General features: G+C 49.5%; 1 long non-coding RNA gene across 1 annotated transcript in view; it reads right to left on the reverse strand.

Annotated features, from left to right (window-relative positions):
• Positions 1-18,255: 18,255 nt before the first annotated feature.
• Positions 18,256-26,477, reverse strand: part of LOC140916859 (uncharacterized) — a 96,092-nt gene continuing 87,870 nt past the window's right edge. The window contains exons 3-4 of the long non-coding RNA XR_012160670.2: positions 26,174-26,338; positions 18,256-18,609 (exon numbers count right to left, since the gene is read on the reverse strand). This is a non-coding gene — a long non-coding RNA (uncharacterized LOC140916859). The remainder of the gene's footprint in view (positions 18,610-26,173; positions 26,339-26,477) is intronic.

A 26,477-nucleotide genomic window follows, 5' to 3' on the forward strand; every position in this document is an offset into this window, starting at 1 on the left:
TTTCCAGCACCATCAGTGCATCACCTCTTACACAAGGTATGGTATGGGGTAATGTGATTTTCAGTGGGGATTGTGAGCTTGACTGTGTAAATAACACAGTTAGAGCCACCATGAAGCCAGCTGTTTTCATGTGAAAATGGAAATTTAATCGAGTACCAAGCAGTGGTTGCTGTGGCTATTATGCATGCAATAGCTACATGAGAGCCAATTCAATCCGGAGATGTTGTCAAACCAACCAACCACACATTCAAAATACACCATTGACCAGGCTTTGTGCGAGGAGCAACATTTGGAAATTGAGACTAATAGTACATAGACCAGGAAGATGTCTTGATCTTCATTGCCCTCCTCTTCCCCAGCAGAGAAAGATGGGCCATCGGGGACAATTTCCCTGATCCCTCAAGAACAGAAGTCACTGTCACTGTTATCTGCACTGTGCAGGGTCCCTGGGATTGTCTCTGGATGGTGGGAAATGCAGGAAGACATTCCAGGTCTAGCTGGAGCTGCATCTCTCGTGTGTGCAAGCTCACATGATGTACCTGATATTTTTCAAGTGATAAGGCTGGCGGAGAACCAGAACTCCCTGGTATGGATGGTCATGGCTAATGGGAGTCACACCCAGGAAACCAACAGTAACATAACTGTGTACCAGTGCAGCAGTCACCCTTCCAGCAGCCTCGGTCTGTCCCTCAAATTCTTTGTCATGAAACTGTGTTGAAACCAGTAACTCCGGTGGACAAGAGTCAGGATATTGTGAAGATCTTCAGGCTCCATGTTTGGGATACGGCCCAGCCTCGTGCATTTGTTTTGTGCTAAGTGATTTGCAGAAAATCTGGGCGATTATTTTGGTTATCATTTGGCTTCTGGGTCCTCCCATAATGCACAGTCCCTGCCCAAGCAGCTTGCGAAAATGACAAGCCACGTACCGTGAGTGGGAGACAAGGACAGTGTAAGCCTACCTGACCTTCAATCTACCCATTATTAGACAGGCTGGCCCATTTCTGGTAGGCCTCAGAGCAGAAATGGGTCTTAGGCATCAGTTTGGGAAGCAGATCAGAGCAAATGATTTCCCATTGGACTTCTCTCCTTGATGGTGAGGAGTGGCAGCGTGGGCTGTTTGGGGGATTGCAGGCCAGGAGACTTTCACCACAGTACTGTGCCATTCTGCTTCCCATTAGTTTTGTTCATTCTGTGATTTATCTGGCTGCAAGAGTCTAGCAGTAAACTCTTTAGTGCTGCTGATTTGTCTAAGACTCCTTGTTTCAGGTGGCTGCAGTCATCCCCGTTCGAACTGGTGCAAAGGCCATGAGGCAGCCAGAGACACCTGGGGAAGTCTGGGTTGTACTGTTGGGTCAGTTCAAGTATGGAGGAGGAATTCCCAGTGGTCTGTGCAGCAGATCTCGTGGAGAATGGCTTTGCTTTTGCCTTTGACCTATAGCGAAAGAAATGTGGCCACCACGCAGCTCCCTGATCCTGCAGTCTTCAGCTCTGGGGCGGAGCTCCATGGGCTTTTCAGACAGAGGGGCTGCTGTACTGAGCTCCTTTCCCCAAGACCACTTCTCTCCTTACCCTGGGCACTGAGCCCTTTCCTTGCAGTTTGTGCTGTCCTTCTTTCCAACCCCTTCCAGGCCTCACAGCCCTGAGTGTTTCTGAAAAGAGATGGGAGACGCGGGCTCACACCCCATAACTGCAGTGTGTTAGCGGGCTGTGTAGCATGTTCCCTGCTGCCTCAGTGGGGTCAGGAATGAGGCCCTACGGGCCAAGCCCCACCTGGTACTTACAGGCCCTGGCAGGAGCAGTGGGGAAGTTTGTTCACGTATGGAAGCTGGAACCACCACTTGCTTTTATCCCTCCGCTCCCAGCCCATGCACGGGTGCTCACCACCTGCAACTGATTTCCTAGGTAACAGAAGGACATCAGGTTTGTGTGGAGTCAGCAGCAGGAAGGCTCAGGTGGAAAGCTGGTGGAAAGAGTCTCCATAACTTACTGGAAGTCTGTTCAAGGAGCTGAAATCCCCCCGCCCAGGCCGAGAGAGCGGATGCAGCTCTCTGTGTGGGGACGCCTGACATGATGGAGGCAGAGCAGCGACCATGAATGGAGGCCAGAGCACTGGACTGTGGACTAACCACAGGGCCGACTTGGGCGGCTGAGCATGTATGTAAAGAATTCCTGCAGGAGCTGGAGGGTGAAGGAGGGAACGAGCCCCAGCGCAGGCAGGAGGCAGGTGTTCTCCCGCAGCCCATCAATCCCTCCTCTGTTCCTACTCTACCTTCTGGAGACTAATTTGCTGGCAGGGCCCTGCCTGTGGGGCTGTCTGGAAAGTTGCTGACGCGCTGGTTTACAGAGGAATAACTTCATCAGTGAAACATCCCAACTTCCGCTAAAGAAAAGGGGGATTAGCCTTGAAAGGGACCTGTCTGTGTGTGGAGAGGGGGAGCTCCTGGGGCTGAGCTAAACCCCTTTTGTATGCAGACAGTGCAGCTCCTAATTGAGGCCTAAACATTCCTATTCTGAGCAGAGTTTCTATTCCCCAGCGGCACACGGGCTCCACAATCCTTCATTCATTACCGCTGCCTTCTATGGAGCGGGAAACCATGGACTTAGCGAAGCGGGAGATGCCAGCTCCTGATACACGGTACAGTACAGCAAGGGGCTAGGTGCCCCAGAAACCCAGTGCTGACAGGAGTGAGCAATGGGGTGGCTGATGGAGATGACAGGACAAAGAGCTGGGGAGCTTGGGGCAGAGATGGGGGAACTTGGAGAGAATAGGGGAGAGCAGCCTAGCACATGGGGGAGCGCAGTTATCCATGTCACAGGTGAGCATTAACTCCTCCAGGGATGAGATCCTTGGCCTGCATGACCCCGCATAGCAATGGCTTCCTTAGTCTGATTGCTTGTTCTTACCCATGGTGCGTGATGGTAACCAGCTGACGTGGCAGGGCTTCTCGCCCTGACGGAGACTTGATTCAGTGGGAGAAGGAGGAATACCTTCCCTTTGTGTGCATGATGGACAAAGTCAGTGAATGGGGTAACTGGGTAACATTTACCTCGCTGTCCTGTGTATTCCCCTGTGTCTCACACATCCAGCAACCCCAGCACCTCACGCGCTGCACCGCGGGCCAGCCCGGGGTACGCCAGCCAGCCCCAGCACCTCATGCCTCATACACTGAGCACTAGCCATGTAACTCACCCGCCACATAACAGCCAATCCTGGCTCCAAACGCCTCACATGCTGCATGCTGGCTGTCCCAGGCACCGGACACTTCATGGGCCACACGCCAGCCAGGCCTGGCACCTCACACAGCAGCCCGTCCTGGTGCCAAACATCTCTCCTGGTGTACGTCAGCCAGTCCTGGCACTGAATGCCTCGTGCGCTGCCTGACAACCAGCCTGGCTGCCTTACACCTCAGACATTGCACACCAACCAGCCCTGATGCCTCACACACACCATGTGCCAACCAGCCCTGGTGCCTCATATGGCACATACCAGCCAGCCCAACACTGAATGCTTCTTGCACCATGCACCAGCCAGCCCCGGCTCTGAACACCTCATGCGCCAGCCAGTCCTGGTGTCTCATGCCCGACAAGCCAGCCAGCCCTGAACCCCTCATGCACCGTGCACCAGCCAGCCCCAGTGCCTCACGCCTCATACACTGCGTGCCAGCCGGCTTGGGCACCTCAAGCATTGCGCACCAACCAGCCTCAGGGCTTCACACCAGATCTCTACAGCAAAGAGAAAACATTATCAGCAGTAGTATTATCTGATCCGGGCCCCTTTGCGCTGGGTAAAAGCACAGAGGCAGACATGGTCCCCATCCCAAAGAGCTTCCAATCTAATTATCAGTGAGAATGGCAGTCCTAAACTGCATACAAGACTTCAGACGGGACAGATCGTTCCATTGTGAATCTAAACCAATTCCCGCTGTAACAGCTTATGGAAAGGTGGCGTTTGACCTGGGCCAAAAAGGTAACAGGTGGGAGATGTTCTCCAGAGCCAGAAACGGTGTGTTCTCCTCCTCTGACATCCTGGCACTGGGTCCCACGCGCCACTAGGGCACCTCCTCCTGGTTGCGCTGGGGATTACCTCTTTCTGGTCCAATGCCCCCTTCTGCCACCCTATGCATGCCCTGCCGCCTCTCGCTCTGAGACTCTCCCTTCCTGGCCTGGCCCTCCAGCCAAGTCACTATGTGTTTTCCCCCTTCCAGGGTATCAAAAGTCTTTCCTTATGAACTGTCTCAAGCAGCCTCTCCTTTCACTGCCCAGATGGTGCCACTTCCCCAGTAGCTGGTAGGGGAGCCCGGGCCTGTTCTCTACTCCAGGTTCCGGCTCAAGGACCTGCTAATTAGCAGCCAAGCTCTGCACTGTCTTAAACCTTGGTGCTGTTTCCCTGAGCCTTTTCCTACACCCTCTCCCCTAGGTTTCCTTCCTTCCCTCTCTAATGTACAGAGAATGGCTACCGGCTCCCGCCCTGCAGCCCCCTTTCTATTGCCAACCTCCTGGCTTTATACCAGCCTGCCTGTTCCTTCTCAGCTGGGCTCCATCATCAATCAGCCTTTCAATCCCTGGCCCTTCCCCAGGGGCAGCCCCTCTGGTTAACTAACCTAATTTAACCTGCTCTGCCTTGTGTGTGGTGGACACCCCATCAGACTCTCACAGGCTGTATTTATACATTGATTATGGTGCAATTAATCTTCTGAAACCACAAATTCACATGACCACTGGAACAAACTAGCAAGGGAAGTGGTGGATTCCCCACCTCTTGCTATCTTCAAATCCAGACTGGATGCCTGTCTGGAAAGCATGCCTGAGCCAAACACAAGTGATTGGACCCAATACAGGGGTGACAGGGTGGACTTTAGTGGTCCGTGCTATACAGGGGGTCAGATTAAATGAGCTAATGGTTCCTTCTGGCTTTACAGTCTATGAATCTATGAACACCTGCTACCGGATGCTTAATGCAAGAAAACCAACCCAGAGATAACTTCATAGAATCATAGAATATCAGGGTTGGAAGGGACCCCAGAAGGTCATCTAGTCCAACCCCCTGCTCAAAGCAGGACCAATTCCCAGTTAAATCATCCCAGCCAGGGCTTTGTCAAGCCTGACCTTAAAAACCTCTAAGGAAGGAGATTCTACCACCTCCCTAGGTAACGCATTCCAGTGTTTCACCACCCTCTTAGTGAAAAAGTTTTTCCTAATATCCAATCTAAACCTCCCCCACTGCAACTTGAGACCATTACTCCTCGTTCTGTCATCTGCTACCATTGAGAACAGTCTAGAGCCATCCTCTTTGGAACCCCCTTTCAGGTAGTTGAAAGCAGCTATCAAATCCCCCCTCATTCTTCTCTTCTGCAGGCTAAACAATCCCAGCTCCCTCAGCCTCTCCTCATAACTCATGTGTTCCAGTCCCCTAATCATTTTTGTTGCCCTTCGCTGGACTCTCTCCAATTTATCCACATCCTTCTTGAAGTGTGGGGCCCAAAACTGGACACAGTACTCCAGATGAGGCCTCACCAATGTCGAATAGAGGGGAACGATCACGTCCCTCGATCTGCTCGCTATGCCCCTACTTATACATCCCAAAATGCCATTGGCCTTCTTGGCAACAAGGGCACACTGCTGACTCATATCCAGCTTCTCGTCCACTGTCACCCCTAGGTCCTTTTCCGCAGAACTGCTGCCTAGCCATTCGGTCCCTAGTCTGTAGCTGTGCATTGGGTTCTTCCGTCCTAAGTGCAGGACCCTGCACTTATCCTTATTGAACCTCATCAGATTTCTTTTGGCCCAATCCTCCAATTTGTCTAGGTCCTTCTGTATCCTATCCCTCCCCTCCAGCGTATCTACCACTCCTCCCAGTTTAGTATCATCCGCAAATTTGCTGAGAGTGCAATCCACACCATCCTCCAGATCATTTATGAAGATATTGAACAAAACCGGCCCCAGAACCGACCCTTGGGGCACTCCACTTGATACCGGCTGCCAACTAGACATGGAGCCATTGATCACTACCCGTTGAGCCCGACAATCTAGCCAGCTTTCTATCCACCTTATAGTGCATTCATCCAGCCCATACTTCTTTAACTTGTTGACAAGAATACTGTGGGAGACCGTGTCAAAAGCTTTGCTAAAGTCAAGAAACAATACATCCACTGCTTTCCCTTCATCCACAGAACCAGTAATCTCATCATAAAAGGCGATTAGATTAGTCAGGCATGACCTTCCCTTGGTGAATCCATGCTGACTGTTCCTGATCACTTTCCTCTCATGCAAGTGCTTCAGGATTGATTCTTTGAGGACCTGCTCCATGATTTTTCCAGGGACTGAAGTGAGGCTGACTGGCCTGTAGTTCCCAGGATCCTCCTTCTTCCCTTTTTTAAAGATTGGCACTACATTAGCCTTTTTCCAGTCATCCGGGACTTCCCCGGTTCGCCACGAGTTTTCAAAGATAATGGCCAATGGCTCTGCAATCACAGCCGCCAATTCCTTCAGCACTCTCGGATGCAACTCGTCCGGCCCCATGGACTTGTGCACGTCCAGCTTTTCTAAATAGTCCCTAACCACCTCTATCTCCACAGAGGGCTGGCCATCTCTTCCCCATGTTGTGATGCCCAGCGCAGCAGTCTGGGAGCTGACCTTGTTAGTGAAAACAGAGGCAAAAAAAGCATTGAGTACATTAGCTTTTTCCACATCCTCTGTCTCTGAGGAACTTGGTCAGCTCATTCCCCCCACACCAGTGTTATTACAATAGGGGGTCTGATTCACAAAGACAGAACCAGAAAAATGGAGACCTCAGACTACACCTATGATTTAGATCTGTTATATACCATAATAAGCCAAATTCATCCCTCTGGAAGTCTGTGGATGAATCTGGCCTGATGTCTGCAAAGTTCTTTGGCTATGAAATGTGCTCTGTAAGTGATAAGTTTTTCATTCTACAAGAAGTGCCTTTCAACCTCCAAATAAACCAACAGAATACAGAAGTAATACAGGGATAAAAGCATCTACTAAAGAGACTGCTATAGGACATGATTCTTTTTTTAATTAAAATTTAAAAAAAAACCGTACATATTAAAAAACAGCAGCAGTAAGCAAGAAACCACCGCCTTCCTGAACCAGATTATTCTCCCCAAAGAAAATACAAGCTTTTCAAACAAACCAATAGAGCAACTAGAAACAAGCGGAGCAATAATAAATACTACTACCGGGCAAAGGCCCAGAGGTGCCGACAGTTATCTGATTGACAGTGCTCACAACACTTAATCTGATTCAATAAACCAAGTTGCCAGACACCCTTTGCCTTGCGAGAACAACTGTACTTCATCAAAATGCTAGAGACCTGCGCCTCTCACAGGTCTGTCTTCTGACTCAAGTGTCATGTATACAATTCTAGCTTCAAGGTTAGAGAAGGTCTTTCATGAGAAGATCTGTTCCTTTGCCCAACTTGGAGGCTTTCCCTCTTGCTATCATTTAGTTATCGAGCAAGTGTAAGATGGGGGTGAGAGGTGTAATTTTTTATCTGAGGTCTCAGATACCTATGGACTAGGACTCATTTTATTACGTGGTTTGAAGTCAAACTAAAGCCAAAGTCTTGACTAATGGAGGAGAATCCAGCGGCTTTTTTCTTTTTTGCAGTCTGCAAAGCATCCAACAGATTGCTGGTGTGCTGTGAAATTCTGGGATTCCACCAAATTAACACCTTAACCGAGAGACAACTTGGGGCTTTCTTGTACTGTATAATCGCACATAATATCTCCCCCTCTCCTTTCTTCCCCTCATCTACACGCTCACACAGGGGGTTTACAGCCATTCTCTCCAATTCTTCTTCAAATTCACTCTGGATCTTCAACAATCTTGTGCCCCCACACATTGCTCTAATGAAGGCCAGGCCTCTTCCTGTGTATGTCTCAAGGCCTCTACTCCATCCTCATCCTCTCTGCTGCCTCTGACATGATCAGTTAGACCTTCCTCCGTGACAACTCCCTCTTCCTTTCCTCTCGTGACCTCTCCTGGTTCTCCTCCTACCTTTCTGCCTCGTCCATTAACCTCTTCTTTGGCGGCCCTTTCTCCCATCCTGTGGCCCCTGGCCATCCCTTTGCAACATCTCTTCCTCCCCCATTCTGGGTCACTGTTGATCACAGGAACCTCCTCTCTTTCCCCATTCTTGATCAATGTTGATCATAGGCCATTCTCTTGGTTGTTCAGGCCCAAAAGCTAGGGTCATCTTCATTAGTTCCTCTTTATTACTCCTAGGTGGTGTCCAAATCTTGCTGCTTCTTGCTTTAGAACCTCCCTGAAACCTGGTATTTCTTCTCTGTTCTCAAGGCTCAGACTCCCATGCATGCCCTTGTCACCTTCTGTCTGGATTATGGTACCCTGCCCTCCTGCCTGATGCCCACATCACGCTCCCTTCTGCATGTAGTTCGTACAAAGTGCAGCCTTGTCTGTCCTTTTGAGCACATCAGCCTCCTGTTTTGAACCCCTCCACTGGTCCCTCCTCTTCCATCACACCCAGGTCAAGCTTCTTATGCTCCTTTCACGTATGCTCTCCCTTGTCTCTTGTGCCTCCTCCTCTCTTCCCATTGAGGTCAGCTTCATTAATCCATTTGTCTCCTCTGCCCAATACCATCTCCATGCCATCTGTCATGCTGCCTCAGTGCATGGAACACCCTTCCTGAGCCAGGACCTGATCTCTATTGATTGTCTCTTGCATTTCTTCTGCAATACCTAAAAGAACTTACCTGACCAAAAACAACGAGGAGTCTTTGTGGCACCTTAGAGACTAACACATTTATTTGGGCATAAGCTTTCATGGGCTAAAACCCACTTCATCAGATGCATGGAGGGAAAAATACAGTAGGCAGGTATATATATTATATTATTCATGTGCTGTAATATATATACCTGCCTACTGTATTTTTCCCTCCATGCATCTGATGAAGTGGGTTTTAGCCCATGAAAGCTTATGCCCAAATAAATGGGTTAGTCCCTAAGGTGCCACAAGGACTAATACAGATACAGATTTTTTTTTTTGCTGATACAGATTAACATGGCTACCCCTCTGAAACCTGTTACTTGACCAAGACCTCTACTTATTTCTTTAATTTACCAGATGAGCAGTTTCATGCAGGCTGAGGCAGTCAAATGATGGTTGGGAGGGGCTTAAGGAGACTGGAAGCATAGGTAGGGGCTAATATGGGACGAGATGAGGGGGTTGAAAGGTGGAGGAAGGATGGAACAGGGAAACCTAGTGTGTTTAACTTAAAAAGGCCAAGCAGAACTAATAAGCCATGCTCTATTTCCTGCCTCCTCACCCCCGATACATCTGCTTATAAGTGTATCCCTTTCCCTCAACCTCTCTTTGTGTCCTTGGCCTCTGAGCTCTTCAGGGCAGAGAATGTGTTCCTCTGTGTTACAAAAGCGTTTAGCATGTCTGGGGCCCTGCGATGATATAAACAGCAATAGATCCTCATCCAGGTTCAACTGCCCTATAATTCTGCAAGAAGTCCAGATCCCCTAGTTGGATTTTTCTGTAATTTACAGAAATTCTCTGTTGTCTTTTCTGATCTGACAGTGATGGGATTCAGTATGACAACGTGGAGAGAGCGATAAAGAGGTAAATGAAAGGGATCTAATGAACCGCTCTGCATTTCCTGTTTCCCCTCTACTGCTTCCTGCCTTTCCCTTACTCCTCCTTTACCCCCAGCACCTCCTGTGCCAGCTTCACTATCATACCCTCCACCCCTCACATCCACGGAGTCGCCTACAGTGGGAGTTCAAGGGCAACACTTGACGGATCTTTAAAAACCGGAGAGATACCATCTGCGTATGGGCTGGTCTCATCACGTTTCTTTCCCTTCGTGGTGCAAGTCATTTCCCCTTCCCACACGCAGTACATCAGTCCGTAGCCATATGAAGCTGGCTGCTGGGATGGGGCCATCTCTTCTTGGAGCATTCAGAGGCAGGCAGGGAAGTTCCCTGCACAAGCGAGAACCCAAAGCGTTGCCATATCTCATACAGACGGCATGCAGCACACTGGCTCGCCTACAGGAAACATATGTCACCAGTTAAACAGATCATGAAAGCTTCAATCACTTCCTTATGCTGGAGTCTGGCTGGGCTCTTACCAACAGCAGACGTCTTCAGCTGCCTCACTTGCTTGCAGAAGGGATGGGGATGACTTCAGGATCTGCCACAAAGCTTCCTCAAGCTGGGCTGAGGGGAGATTCACACCTTCCGCCCCCAGCACCGAAGGAGCCAGCTCCAGCCAAGGTGAGAGATGCCGCAGATTCATGCCGTTTCTGTCACACTCTCTCCCAGTCTCCCTCTCTAAGGAGATGAGCTGGCTCCACCCCTTTGAGAGGAGCAATAAAAAAAACATTCAGAAAGAAAAACAACTTCCTGTCAGTGCCTTGTTAGCTCCCCAGCACCGAGAACCGTAATGCTCTGCTCCCCACGTGCGGATCTGTCTGCAGTTCTCATTCCAGGGCTGTTAAAGACGGGAGAGCCCCATCAGGTCTCAGCCAGCCAATCCCTTGGGCCAAGAGCAGAAATGTAGTTTAGCAAAGGTTCTACTGTTCTGAAAGGCAGCCTGCTATCTCTGCGGGGGATATCCCACATCTGCTGCTGCAGGGCTCTTACACCTTTCTCTGAAGCAGCTGTAGCTGGACACTGTCAGAGTCACAACACTGGTGTCAGACTGCCTGGAGTGACTCAAGCGCATGAGTACCAATCTCAGGGCAGACTGCTATGAAGCAGGGCGCAAACCCTACATTGGCTCTGAGTTCTGTACTTAGATTTCACCAAACATTTATTACATGTAATCCCTTCAGGCCCCACAACAGCCTTAATATGAAATCACAGACAGTCCTCTTGGGCACTTTGATCTATCTCACCACCCTGGGAAGTTTGCCTTTTTGATAGATGGCCCCTTACCCCCCAAAATCACAAAAATATCCAGTATCAGAGGGGTGGCCGTGTTAGTCTGGATCTGTGAAAGCGGCAAAGAGTCCTGTGGCACCTTATAGACTAACAGACGTATTGGAGCATGAGCTTTCGTGGGTGAATACCCACTTCTTCAGATGCATGTCAAAAATATCCAGGTTACTCCCAGACCCAAAGGACCAGTCACTTACTCCAGGTCAATAGCCCCTTAGATCTCACACCAAAGACAATGCTTGTAGCCAAACCTATAACAAACTAACTGAAGACTTATTAACTAGAAAAAGGAAATAAGCGTTATTTACAAGATTAAAGCAGACAATCACACACACACACACACAGTGTAAGAATGAGTTACAGCCTTACGTTTCAAAGGTAATAGAGGTTTCAGAGAAGCAGCCATGTTAGTCTGTATCCGCAAAAAGAACAGGAGTACTTGTGGCACCTTAGAGACTAACAAATTTATTAGAGCATAAGCTTTAAGGGAATAGAAGCTCCTATAATACGCAAGGTCTATATGTCCCTTAGGACTAACACAGGCTAAGTAGCTGAGGATCCCTTGTTTATGCCTAGAAATCTTGCCTCCCCACCCCCCAGAATCCAAGCTGCAAAGAGATACAGTTCCTCCTTGTTAGGGCTTTTTATTTCTTCCCCCTTCTGCTTTGAGTTGCACACTTAACTGATGGGAGGAATTCACTAGCAGGTCTCCTCTTCATGGCGGTCCCGGGGGTGGGGTGGGGGAGCAATCAACAAAGTCTTTTGTCCTCTGATGTTCCACAGTAGTTTCCCTGGTGTCAATGGGCCTTCTCTGTTCGGAAGGACCAAAAAAAAAAAAAAGTCTCCTTTGGAAATCAGCATTTCACACTCGTTCAAGTCTCGTTCCTGTGTGGTGAGGTACAGAGGGTTACACTGAAAACACACAAACGTTGCCGATACCTTGGGATACAGGTGTGATACGTGAGACGAGTGCATGCTGTAACTCGCACGCATTCAATGCAGTCTACACAGAAGGCACATTTTTATCATTCTAAGGCCTATTTGAACAATACCAGACTAATGCCAGCTGCGTGGTTGTCACTTCCACTTGAGACATGGCGACCTTGGCATGAGCTGGCCCCTGGTTTGCCAGCATCAGAACTGGACCAGCTGGACCATGGATCTGACCCAGCCTGGCAATTCTTACGAACCGCAGAAAGACCCACTGATGGGGTCAGATTCAGGCTGGGGTGAAGGGGGCTCAGTGATGAGGTCAGGCCTCTGCTGGAAGGGGAGTATGGATACCCAGGTTACAGTCATGTTTTATCCCAGCGGTTCCCAAACCTTAACAACCCACAAACCCCTTTCACTAAAATGTCAAATCCCGTGAGCCCCCTCCTAAAAATGAATATTTCCATGGATTTTTCTCCCTTACCTCAGCATAAATTATAAAAGAAGTGATCTTGGAAATATAAAATTAGTTTTTATGACATGGTTATTATGCACTATTAATTATTATTTATCATTACAGTATTTTATTACATTATGAAAATGGCAACACTCTTCCAAAATCTCACTTTTGTAGTTTGTATCACTTTTGATTATGTCTGTTATAAGACAAGGCTTCTGTCAGAGGTGCCAGTAGAAAAAAGGGGTGCAGGAACAAAGCCCCCGTGCACCCCAGGGCCTGGGAGGGGCACCGCCCGAAAAGTGGGGGGCCCCACGGGAAAAAAGAGGAGGAACCCGTGGGGAGGCGCGCTGACGCGGGGGCGGCATGTGACTCTCGTCGCCACCCCATACTGGCGCCTCTGGCTCCTAGGTTTCATCAAGGAGTATCAGATGTGAAACAGCAGGAAGGGATTTAAGAAGCCAACTCAAAGAGTTCCTCCTACACAAGCATTCAGGTCTTGAGCAGTCCAGGCAAACAACGCACTTACAACAAAGCTTAAACTTGTTCTTCATAATTTAAAAACAACACTAGCCGCCTATTTAATTCTAAAAACAGCAAAAAATATCCACCTCCCTTGCCATTTCTTATAAGGAGTCTTGAAGTTTCAATCTCCTCAGTCCAGTCCTTGCCTACAGACAGCCCCCCAACCTGAAGCAAATACTCACCAGCAACCACACACCACACAACAGAACCACTCACCCAGGAACCTATCCTTGCAACAAAGCCCGTTGCCGACTGTGCCCACATATCTATTCAGGGGACACCATCACAGGGCCTAATCACATCAGCCGCATTATCAGAGGCTCGTTCACCTGCACATCCACCAATGTGATAGATGCCATCGTGTGCCAGCAATGCCCCTCTGCCATGTACATTGGCCAAACTGGACAGTCTCTGCGTAAAAGAATAAATGGACACAAATCAGACGTGAAGAATTATAACATTCAAAAACCAGTCGGAGAACACTTCAATCTCTTTGGTCACTCTATGATTACAGACCTAAAAGTGGCAATTCTTCAACAAAAAAACTTCAGAAACAGACTCCAACGAGAGACTGCTGAATTGGAATTAATTTGCAAACTGGATACAATTAACTTAGGCTTGAATAAAGACTGGGAGTAGATGGGTCATTACACAAAGTAAAACTATTTCCCCATGTTTATTCCCCCCCTCACCACTGTTCCTCAGACGTTCTTGTCAACTGCTGGAAATGGCCCACCTTGATTAATCACTACAAAAGGTTTCCCCCCTGCCCCTCTTGTTGGTAATAGCTCACCTTACCTGATCACTCTCGTTATAGTGTGTATGGTAACACCCATTGTTTCATGTTCTCTGTGTATATAAATCTCCACACTGTATTTTCCACTGAATGCATCCGATGAAGTGAGCTGTAGCTCACGAAAGCTTATGCTCAAATAAATTGGTTAGTCTCTAAGGTGCCACAAGTCCTCCTCTTCTTTTTGCGGATACAGACTAACACGGCTGCTACTCTGAAATCTCCTCAGTGTGATAGATATGCTTGCTTTGATCGGCTTAGCTCTTGGAAGTCCCCACGGCTCCGGGCTGCTGGCCCTGTGCTGCCCAGGATCCCTATGGACAGCTCTGTCCGCCATTAGGGAATTTTTTTCCGAGAACCCCTATAAGATTTCGTGAACCCCCAGAGGTTCATGTACCCCAGTTTGGGAACCACTGATTTATCCTCTAGTGAAAACTCCATCATCTGGGTGCAGCCGATACCACCTTGCTAAGTGCCTTATAACGGTGTAATAATAACTCTTTATTCCCTGTGCTACCACCACTGAGGCCAGACTCTTCCCACTCACGTGCCTTCAGTACTGGGCAACGATGGAACAAGCGTCCAAGGCCCTGTGTATGAGATGGTGTCTCTCTGCTGTGGGTAATCCAGGGCAGAAGACACGGATTCACTATCCTTATCTTGCCAATGGCATTTCCACCAGCTCGGCACAGATGGTGTGTAGGCAGAGGAGAGCTCTCCTGGTGCAAATCTCTTAGCGGGTACTGATACCTCCTAGGGAGACACACACAGAGTTGTCTTTCCTGGACTAGGTAAACATAGCTCTCCTCGCATCTCCCTCCCTCTCTGTGTTGCTTTTTCTGTCTGTTCTCAAAGTTCTCCTTAAGACATGGGGACCAGTCTTCCCCCCGGCCTTCTACAACATCTGCTTTAAAATGTGCCCAATAGCCCAGTGCAGACCCAGTAGGCAAACCTCTGCCTTATAAAACACAGTGCCTCGCACCTTGTGTCATCACTCGCCTCTGTGCAAAGTAGAGGTAAAATGGTGCCATTGTGCAGTGGGAGCAGTTTGCACCCAAGGTGCACAGGTGCTAATAACTCCATAAGGTGCCAGGCAGGCGAGAGTCAGACCAGTCGTGTTATTAATGCTCCGGATGGACCCTGGCACATCCAGTCAGTGACACACCACTTGCCAAATACCCTCTGTCTGTCTTCTACCAGACCCCTTTGTGCGAGTCTGAGTGATAGGGTACTTTCAGTTCTCCCTCTTGCAATTCCTCAGTCCTCTGCCTGGGAGGGACCCTTCTCCAGGGCTTCCCAGCGGAGCCAGCCTGGGGTGACCAGATGTCTCAATTTTATAGGGACAGTCCCGATTTTGGGGTCTTTTTCTTATATAGGCTCCTATTACCTCCCACCCCCTGTCCCAATTTTTCACACTTGCTGTCTGGTCAGCCTAAGCCAGCCACCCTTCTGCAGCCTCCCCTGCTAACTGCAATCTCCCACCCTTTCTAGACACCCTGTGACCCCTTCCTTCCCAGCTGGATCTAATATCTGTATTGGGCCATTTGATCCTTAGCCAATCAGGCTCAGCTGGGAAGATGGCCGATTTGTCACCGGCGAGGCTGGGTTTGACCCCTCTCCAAGAGCCAGCCTGCCTGTGACAATCACTAATCAGTCTCTGATGGTCTTGCAGGGCTAAAGCTGTATGTCTCCGCACTTTGGAAAACATCTGGGACCTTACAGCATGATGATCTGGCAGGAGCAGGGACTGTGTGCTGGGTAGATGTAGGCAGGTGGTGTTTTATAACCCCAGACCATTGGCATGGCACAGAAGAAGGAAAAGGAGCACAGCTTGCTGAGAGCATCAGCCCTAGTTGCTGAGAAGTCTTGCTCAGCGTGTTACGGTAAGAGCCTTCCCAGATAGGTTCCCAACATCTTTCAACTGCAACTAAGGGTGACCTTTTCATTCATGCGAGCGTATTGGCTGGACTGGGGTATTGCTAGCAGTCTCCAGTGGGTCCATCCACTACTCCAATCAGCTGCTCCTAGTGGCAAGAGGCTGGCAGCGCAGGCTTTGAATAGATCAGGCCACCGCGCCGGGAACTTTGGTTGGAACTGACCTGGCACAACAAAACCTGGGACAGTACCGGCCAAAATGGGAGTGCTGGCAATCATGCTCCTTAGGGACGGAGGGTTAAGATGCTGGTGAGGAGTCCTGCCAATGCAGGTTTCAGGCTGGATGACTCACACGGTCCCTTGATGTAGGATACTTTAGAACACACATTAGTTACGTTTCATCTACTTGGCTTTATTTCTCACTTTTGAAGGCAAACTTTCTGCTTAGTTTTCCAGGGTCTTTTATGTATTGAATTTTGATTCAGTCAAATGACTGGCTTCCCAGATCCTAGCACCAAAAGGCAGGACCCATCCCCACCTCATCCCCCCATGGGAAAAGGGTTTCATGACACTGATGGCCCATGGCAGGGGGTCAGAAACCAGCCTCTGAGGGAGCCATCCAGATACTCGTATTAGCCCTGGCTGAACAAACTAATTTTGAATCAGTCCTGCAAAACAGGAGTGGTTCCTGGACGGACTGCTCATCCCAGGTGCCACAAAGACAAACCGAAGATTCATGCCTCTGGTGGATAAAATATATCAGCCGCCAGGAAAGAAAAATTCAACTTACAAGAGATGGTTTTCTTCACATAACTCACTACAAAACTGCTCATGGGGATGCTGGGAATTATCGGCGAAACGCTGCTGCTCAGATATGCATCCCCGGTTGTCACTGGCTACTGGAGGACGTCCACACACGTGTCTGAGGGAAGGATTTAGCTCTGTTTGTCTCAAATAAGATCTCAGCCCTTGTCAGGGGATTTTCCAGAGAGAACAGATACAGGCCAATACTCTGAAGCACACCTTGCCTTCCACACATTTTTACATGTCACAGGATCTACTGTAACTCTCCAGCTCCTCGTGGCTGGAACAAATACTTATTTTCAAATTCAGCCTCTATTTCAAAGAGCCCTTTGGTTCCATTTATGTTCCATTATGTTCCAGGGTTTCTTTCTTGATGTCCATTCCTTGTCTTTTACACAGAGCTTGATTCACTGAAATTTACCAACAGTTAAAAATATTTGAATTGGCTCTGTAAAAATTCACACAAGTTTAAGACCGTTTAGCACCTGAATTATGTTTTAAAATGTTGTCCAATTTGTAAGCATCATAAAAAAATCTGAAATAAGTTATCTTGGAAATAACTGCAGGGAAATTACAATGCTGGCTTCCAGCTGAGAGGCGGTGACCTGCGCACTCGCTCGGCAGCTCTGTCTGTGACTAATGCAATGGGCCAAGTACAGCGCTGCAGGGCCTTCCAGGGGCTATATTTTAGTCATTGAGTTGGCCATAACTGGGGGCTGTTTCAAGACTGATATTTACTTAGCTCGCCTCTTGTCACAAGAGTGTGTGGTTGTTCCAAGAGCCTGTGTATGTGACACTTGTAATCACCAGCTTTAATACAGACACATCACACTGAAACCAGAAACAGTGATGGGAACCATGTATAACCCTTCTGCCCGTCAGAGTTGGCAGCAACGGGGGCCAGGTTCAGTATCTAGGGGTTCTGTTCCAATAACGGAATGCAAAACCCGCTCGAGCCCCCACCCAGTGACCTGGGACAAATATATACCACCTCCCCGGGCGCCTCTAAGAGGCAATACTTCCCCTCTCGCAAGCACAGAGTCTGAGCCCTGGTCTACACTACGAGTTTATGTCGGATTTAGCAGCATTAAATCCGAATTAACCCTGCACCCGTCCACACAATGAAGCCATTTTTTTTTTGACATAAAGGGCTCTTAAAACTGATTTCTGTAGTCCTCCCCAACGAGGGGATTAGCACTGAAATCGACATCACCATTTCGAATTAGGGTTAGTGTGGATGCAATTTGAAGGTATTGGCCTCCAAGAGCTATCCCACAGTGCACCATTGTGACCACTCTGGACAGCACTCTGAACTCAGATGCACTGGCCAGGTGTACAGGAAAAGCCCTGGGAACTTTTGAATCTCATTTCCTGTTTGGCCAGGCGAGCTCATCAGCACAGGTGACCATGCAGTCCCAGAATCGAAAAAGAGCTCCAGCATGGACCGAACGGGAGGTACTGGATCTGATTGCTGTATGGGGAGAGGAGTCCGTGCTATCAGAACTATGTTCCAAAAGATGAAATGCCAAAACATTTTGAAAAATCTCAGAGGCCATGAGGGACAGAGGCTACGTCAGGGACGCAACACAGTGCCACGTGAAACTTAAGGAGCTCAGACAAGCGTACCAGAAAACCAAAGAATCAAACGGATGCTCCGGGACAGATCCCCAGACATGCCGCTTCTACGCTGAGCTGCATGCAATTCTGGGGGGGGCCGCCACCACTATCCCACCCCGACCGTGGACTCCGAGGATGGGATACTCTCTGCCATGGCTGAGGATTTTGCAGAAGGGGGAGATGAGGAGGAGGACGAGCTTGGAGAGAGCACACAGCACACCGTTTTCCCCGACAGCCAGGATCTTTTTATCACCCTGACTGAAATACCCTCCCAACCCAATGAAGCCTTTTAAAATATAATACATGTTATAAAAGCAAGCATTTTTTAATGATTAAGTAGCCCTGAGGACTTGGGATGCATTCGTGGCCAGTACTGCTAGTGGAAAAGTCTGTTAACGTGTCTGGGGATGGAGCGGAAATCTTCCAGGGACATCTCCATGAAGCTCTCCTGGAGGTACTCTAAAAGCCTTTGCAGAAGGTTTCTGGGGAAAGCAGCATTGTTCCGTCCTCCATGGTAGGACACTTTACCACGCCATGCTAGTAGCAAGTAATCTGGTATCATTGCATGACAAAGCCTGGCAGCATATGGTCCCGGTGTTTGCTGGCATTCAAGCAACATCCGTTCTTTATCTCTCTGCGTTATCCTCAGAAGAGTGATATCATTCATGGCAACCTGGTTGAAATAGGGGAATTTAATTAAGGGGACATTCAGAGGTGCCCATTCCTACTGGGTTGTTTGCCTGTGGTTGAAAAGAAATCCTCCCCGCAGTTAGCCATGCGGTGGGAGGGGGGGCCATTGGTGCTGAACTGTTCGCGTTTGGCTAGCAGGGATCTTCCCTGATACCAGCCATGCAGTGGGGGGAGAGGAAAAGCAATCATCCCAGAGAATTGGATGGGGGGAGAGGGTTAGTTTGGTTTCTGCTGCTGCACGTTAACAGGAAAACTGCAGCAGTAAATGGCCAGCTCAACGGGCTTTGCTTGGTATGGGAAAGGAGGGGGCTGCTGTTATTAAGGTTGCAGAAGCCGAAAGACTGTGGCTTACCATGGCCGCCTGCAAGCCGAATTCTGTTGCCCGGCCCTGCATGTGTGATCTCTAACACCAAAGCGGCAGACACTCAATATAAGATGTAAAATGCGACCTTGTACCAAAATCTCATGTGCTATGTAATGTGAATAGTGTTGTTCACCATGAAAGAGTATAGCCATTGTTCTGTAAAATGTATCTTTTTAAATACTTCACTCCCTTTTTTTCCTTCAGCAGCTGCAAATCTTTCAAGCCTCCCTCCTCCATCCCAGAGGCTATCTCAGATAAGGCGGCGAAAAAAAATGCACGCACGATGACATGTTCTCTGAGCTCATGCAATCATCCAGCACTGACAGAGCTGTGTGGAGGGACACAATAGCAGAGTACAGGACGGTGGCTGATGAACGTGAGGAGAGGTGGCAGCAGGAAGATCAGAGGAGGCAGGAGGCAATGCTGGGGATACTGCGGGATCAAACGGACATGCTCCGGTGTCTGGTGGAGGTTCATGAACTGCAGCAGGATCACAGACTGCCACTGCAGCCCCTGCCTAACCGCCCTCCATCCTTCCCAAGTTCCATAGCCTCCCCACCCAGACGCCCAAGAACGCGGGGTGGGAGGCTCCGGGCACCCAACCACTCCACCCCAGTGGACAGCCCAAGCAACAGAAGGCTGGCATTCAAGAAGTTTTATAGTGACCTTTTCCTTCCCTTCTACCCTCCTCCCACACCCCACCCGGGCTACCTTGTGAGTTATATCCCTATTTTTATAATCAATTAATAAAGAATACATGTTTTTTAAATGATAGTGACTTTATTTCCTTTGCAAGCAAGCTGTGATCAAAGGCGGGAGGGTGGGTGGCTTACAGGGAATTAGAGTCAATAAAGGGGGCAGGTTTTCATCAAGGAGAAACAAACAGACGTGTCACACAGTACTCTGGCCAGTCACGAAACTGGTTTGCAAAGCTTCTCTGATGCACACCACTTCCCGCTGTGCTCTTCTAACCGCACTGGTGTCTGACTGTGCGTATTCAGCGGCCAGGCGATTTGCATCAACCTCCCATCCCGCCATAAACGTCTCCCCATTACTCTCACAAAGATTGTGGAGCGCACAACAAGCAGCAATAACAATGGGAATATTGGTTTCGCTGAGGTCTGAGCGAGTCAGTAAACTGCGCCAGCGACCCTTTAAATGTCCAAATGCACACTCTACCACCATTCTGCACTTGCTCAGCCTATAGTTGAACAGCTCCTGACTACTGTCCAGAGTGCCTGTGTACGGCTTCATGAGCCAGGGGATTAAGGGGTAGGCTGGGTTCCCAAGGATAACTATTGGCATTTCAACATCCCCAACAGTTATTTTCTGGTCTGGGAAGTAAATCTCTTCCTGCAGCCGTTTAAACAGACCAGAGTTCCTGCAGACGCGAGCGTCACGAACCTTTCCCGGCCATCCCACGTTGATGTTGGTGAAACGTCCCTTGTGATCCACCAGTGCTTGCAGCACCATTGAAAAGTACCCCTTGCGGTTTATGTACTGGTTGCCCTGGTGGTCCAGTCCCAAGATAGGGATACGCATTCCGTCTATAGCCCCACCACAGTGAGGGAATCCCATTGCAACAAAGTTATCTAGTATGACCTGCACATTTCCCAGAGTCACTACCTTTGATAGCAGCAGCTCAGTGATTGTGTTGGCTACTTGCATCACACAATCCCCACAGTAGATTTGCCCACTCCAAATTGATTCCCGAATGACAGGTAGCTGTCTGGTGTTGCAAGCTTCCACAGGGCTATTGCCACTCGCTTGTGAACTGTAAGAGCTGCTCTCATCTTGGTATTCTTGCGCTTCAGGGCAGGGGAAAGCAAGTCGCAAAGTTCCACAAAAGTGCCCTTACGCATGCGAAAGTTTCAGAGCCACTGGGAATCATCCCAGACGTGCAACACTATGTGGTCCCACCACTCTGTGCTTGTTTTCCGGGCCCAGAATTGGCGTTACACCGCATGAACCTGCCCCATTAGCACCATGATCTCCAAATTGTGGGGGAACACGGTTTCAGAGAAAAGTGTGTTCAGGGCCTCATCACCATGCTGCCGTCACCTCCTCACCTGTTTTTTTGGGTCCTGGATCTGCGTAAACTGCACCATAATGTGCGAGGTGTTTACAATGGTCATAACTGCTGGGGTGAGCTGAATGGGCTCCATGCTATGGCGTCTGCTCCTGCTCGGGCAATCCAGGGAAAAGGGCGCGAAACTATTGTTTGCCATTGCTCTGGCGGAGGGGGGGCGACTGACGACATGGCTTACAGGGTTGACTTACAGGAAATTAAAATCAACAAAGGGGGTGGCTTTGCGATAAACAAAATGGCCCCCTCAAGGATGGAACTCAAAACCTCAAGGGTAGAACTCAAAACTGGGTTTAGCAGGCCGTTGATTTCACGGAGGGAGGGAGGAGAAATGAATACAAAACAAATCTGGTCTATTTATTGTTTTGATCCACTTCATCTATCTTTATACACCTTGCTGGCAGCAGACTGTGCAGTACGACCACTAGCCATCGTCATCTCCTGGGTTCCCGGCAGAAGACAGTGCACTACGACTGCTGGCCATCGTCTTCTGCTGGCTGTAGATTAAAAGACAGTGCACTGCCGGTAGGACTGAATTGCCATGAGACAAAACTTAAAAGGGAAATGACCTGGCTGAGTCACTCCCATGTTTGCCCAGGCACCCCTGACCTCATCGAGGTCGGTTAAAAGAGCACCCTGGACTATGTCGACGACGGCTACCAGTCATACTGCACTGTCTGCTGCCAAAAGGCAATAAACTGTTGCTGTGTAGCAATGCAGTACCGCATCTGCCAGCGCCCAGGAGACGTACGGTGACAGTGAGCTGAGTGGGCTCCATGCTTCCCATGGTATGGCATCTGCACAGGTAACTCAAGAAAAAAAGTGCAAAACAATTGTCTGCCCTTGCTTTCACGGAGGGAGGGAGGGAAGGGGGAGCCTGACGATATGTACCCAGAACCACCCACGACAATGTTTTAGCCTCATCAGGCACTGGGATTTCTACCCAGAATTCAAATGGGCAAAGGAGACTGCAGGAACTGTGGGATAGCTACCCACAGTGCAATGCTCCGGAAGTCAACGGATGCCTTGGTACTGTGGACACACTCCGCTGACTACATGCACTTAGAGCATTAGTGTGGGGACACACACAATCGACTGTATAAAAACGCTTTCTACAAAACCGACTTCTATAAATTCAACCTAATTTCGTAGTGTAGACAAGGCCTTAGTGTAGCCTTTTAATAACAAAGAGAAACAATATGACATTATGTTGGGGAAACACCACCAACAGGATTCCTAACACAAACCTTGAGCAAAAACCTACCCCAAGCAAATTGGGCCGTGTCCTTTCCCTTTGGTTCTTGAGTCCAGCAACCCAAAAGTCACCCGAAGTCCCAAAAGTCCAACAACCCCAAAGTCCAAAGTCCAGCAACCGAAAAGTCTCTGTCTCTGTCCTTGGTGAGTCCAGAGTTCAAAAGTTCATCTGCAGAGTTTTAACCCCCCCAGCCTGTGTGGAAATGGGGGTGGGGGGAAAGTAAAGGGGCACCTTACGTGCTCTGACAGCTGACTGCCCCACCTCTCCGTGGGTTTCCGCTACAGCCTTCACGGCCAGCCGCTCCTCTCCACCAGCTGCTCCTCCCCAGTAGCCGTCCTGCGAACCACTCCACCAGCTGCTCCTCTCCGGTAGCCATCCTGCGAGCCGCTCACCAATGTATCTTCAGGCTCCCCACTACTTAACACAATACTCAGTGATTTCAGCTCATAGCAGGGAAGCCCCAGCACTCTACTATTACACAGTGGAGGTAGGGGGGGAGAAAAAGGAGGTGCAGCTAGCATTTAGGGACCCATACCACAAAGTACAAACACCTCTCCCCAACTTCTCTCCATTCACTGAGCCTTGGAACCCATGCCCCTTGCCTAGCAAGTACTACTTAGTTGATGGCGAGTCCCTCCATCATAACAAAAAGCCAAGTACAGTTCCACTGTCCTTGATTCACATAATCAGGATAAAAACACTTTATTCTTCCTGCCCCAATAACAGAGAAACTGGGGATCCCACAGCAGCCAAAGTGACCACGTAGGCAGGGTGGGTGTGAATATGCAAATGAGATCAGCCCCTGAAGTTCTTTTCCACAACCCGCCACAACTCACCACCAGATGTCAGGGTAGAGCTCATCCGGACTCTGCTTACACATGCAATGGTGCAGCCACAGGAAAGCTGTATAGGATGATGGGAACTCCATGGATGCAGGGGTGCGGGGGAATAGGTGAGAGAGGAGATGCGTAGGTTGTGAGCCTGAGTGATAGAGACGATGGTGATGCTTGAGATTGGACCCTCCACTCCTTAGTAGATCAGGATGCAGCTACCCTGGCTGAACCAGGACTTGCCAGCCAGTGTCAATGCTATGGTAGACAGAGCATGTCTCAAAAAACCATGAGTCGTGCCTGTGTTCGTCCTCACACGGTTATTGCCACCAATAAAGCAGCACAGGCTGGACTGAGCTGTTAGGTGTAGACAAGCCATTGCTGTCTAAACTCTGCTGTCAGTTTTAGCACTGTAAGCTCCTGAGGACCAGGACCTTTCTCTATCATTCAGCAGCAAACACAGCAAATAAAAACACCCTTTCCAACAGGCTCCTGTTGCAGCTGCCACAGATGCTAGAGAGGGCAATAGCCCAGGCCCAGCTCCCTGTCGTATTAGCGTTCTCTCCTAGCTCCCCTGGGAGATGATTCTACAGCTGAGTTCTACAGACTTCAGTGTAACTTGAGAACTTCATTGCATCTCATTACCCTTCATTACACCACCATATCCACACTCAATAATTCTTGCCTTCCTAGGCATCTGCAGATACTTGTTGTGTCTCCCTTAGTCATTACTTAGCAAAAACAAGATGTACCCAAACCCTGGCTTTCAACTCAGACTCTCCAACTACATATTTGTTTCTCTCTTCTGAGCTCCCCCTATTTTGCCGATATCTTCTGGATAGGGAGGTATCTGGAATTAAACACAACATGCCAGATTCTCACAGGCAAAAAGGGAGTGGAAAGTCATTGGCTCTCCCCAGTGTGGGGAAGACATCCGCGAACACAGAGCCACCTTAGCCAGCTCATATGCCAACCTCCACAGCCCCTACCATAGGTGCACGTCTACAGGATGCTCTAATCTATCCCGGAGCCAGGACTGGTATAGAACTGGTTCCAAATTCAGCAAATGCAGCCGGCTCCCCCTGCAATCCCCCTTCATCTGTTTCACACGTGTAAGCTAACGTAATGCCATTGATTTCAAAGGAGCTGCACATGTTTACACTTGCAAGGAATCTGGCCCATGTCCCAGGTGCATCTGACCCACAGCTATGTGGAGAGGAAATGTTATTACCTCGGTCCCATGAAGCAACACCTCTGTGCATGTAGCTTCAAACTGGCCTGGCCTTTTTTGAAGCCATGATCTATGCAAACTCGGGTCTAATTTGCTATCCACTGGAAGGGGAGGGACACAGGAGGAGAGGAAGGTGAGATGGAGTGATTGGAAGGTCATGCAAATCATCCGCAGGGGAATTCTCAGCACGGATCCCTAGATCCTGATTGCAGACAAGGCCCTCAGCCTTGAAAGCATCCCTGAGGCCAGACTAGATGGTGTCACCAAACTAGTCCTGGCAGAGGCTGCTCTGGCAGGCTGCCAAGTGCAGCACAATGCAAGAGTTTGCACGAACCACGTGTCATAAAATTAAACTACACTACGAGCAACATAAAGATCTGCAGCAGAGGAGGAAAAGCTGCGGGCAGCTGCTGGGAGGAAATCCAGCCCATTTATCCATATTTCCATTCCCAATCTGTCTCCAATGTAGAAGTGGTTTCCCAGCTCACTGACCCTGTGATTCTTTCCAGAGCTCCTCCATCCCAAGGATTCAGGCTGTTCGGCGTGTTGCCCTCCTGCTTCCCTAAACTCCTAACAGATTTCTTGCCGCGTCTTCAAAGGGAACAAACCAGCAGCGATGGCCACAGCAAGAGTTTTTCGCAAAAAGCTGTCCAGTTATAGCAACCTGCTGCAGCCAACTAAAGCAGGGATCGGAGGTGTGTTTTAAAGCTGCCCATCCTTACCACAGAGGTAGCAGGTTTGAGGAGCATGTGCCATTGGAGGAAGGTGTTAATATAGACCAACCATGCAGGCTTCAATTAGGCTTCTGGCAGGGAATAAGTTAGCCAAGTTCTGTTGTGCTGCCAGGTCATCAATGGATCCATCAAGCAGTGCCTGCAAGGCGCCAAATCTATCAGCTTCCCCAGACAAATGCCATCCACAGAGAGCCATTTCCTGCCTAATCGGTATCAGCCCCATGCCTCCCTCCCTGGCAGTGTGCTTTACAGCCCACTGTAATTGTGTACACAGTGTTTTACAGCAGGTAAATGACATCACACACACACACACACACACACACACACGATACCCAAAGACTTTGTATTGCCTGGGCTCTACCAAACGTGTGCAGCGCCTCAGGGCCCGAGTTTGCAGGCCATACACAGGGCAGAGCAGGACCCTGTCTTTGGGCCCTTCGGGGCTCAATGCCAATTTGTATTCCAGTTTTCACTGAGGCTTTGAAGATACCACCAGCCCTGCAGCCCCTCAGCTGCTGCCCCACAAGAGAGAGGTGGTTAGTAACACATGCAGCATGCTTGGTATTCCCCCAGGTAGAGTCTGTGCATGCAGGGCGAAGGGGCTGTACTATGTTCCCCACCCAGAGCAAAAGGTGGAGGGCTGTACTGTGTTCCCCACCCAGGGTGAAGGGCAGGGGGTTGTGCCTCATTCCCCACCCAGAGCAAAGGGCGGGAGGAGCAGGGGGCTGTACCTCGTTCTCCACACAGGGCAAAGGGCAGGGGAGTGCTGTACCGTGTTCCCCACGCAGGGCGAAGGGCCGGGCGGGGGGGGGCTGTACCTCGTTCTCCACATAAGGCGAAGGGCGGGGGAGTGCTGTACCTTGTTCCCCACCCAGGGCGAAGAGCTGTACCTCGTTCCCCATACAGGGTGATGGAAGGGGGGGTGCTGTACCATGTCCCCCATGCAGGGTGAAGGGTAAAGGGCGCTATCTTGTTCCCCACTCAGAGAAATGAGAGGGGGCGCTGTACCTGGTTCCCCAAGCAGCGTGAAGGGCAGGGGGGTTGTACCTGATTCCCCAGGGAGGGCAAAGGGTGGGGTGGTTCCTCATTCCCGTGCAAGGCTTGAACACGCAGGGCATTCAAGAGAGTCAGTGGAATGTACATCGCCAAGTTTTCTAAGCATGACAGACGGGGATTGTTTTGGTTTTCATGTGGTCTCTGATGAAAGGGAACCTGAAACAGAAGCAGATTAAAAAAAAAAAAGGAAATTTTGCAGAATGAGGCTGCAGCTCCCCTTCCCTATAAACAGTGTTGACAGCAAGAGACGGCAGTGATGGGGGCACCAATATAAGAGCCTAGACAGACAGGTAAT

Source organism: Lepidochelys kempii, chromosome 9 (assembly GCF_965140285.1).
Source record: "Lepidochelys kempii isolate rLepKem1 chromosome 9, rLepKem1.hap1, whole genome shotgun sequence".
Classification (NCBI taxonomy): domain Eukaryota; kingdom Metazoa; phylum Chordata; order Testudines; family Cheloniidae; genus Lepidochelys; species Lepidochelys kempii.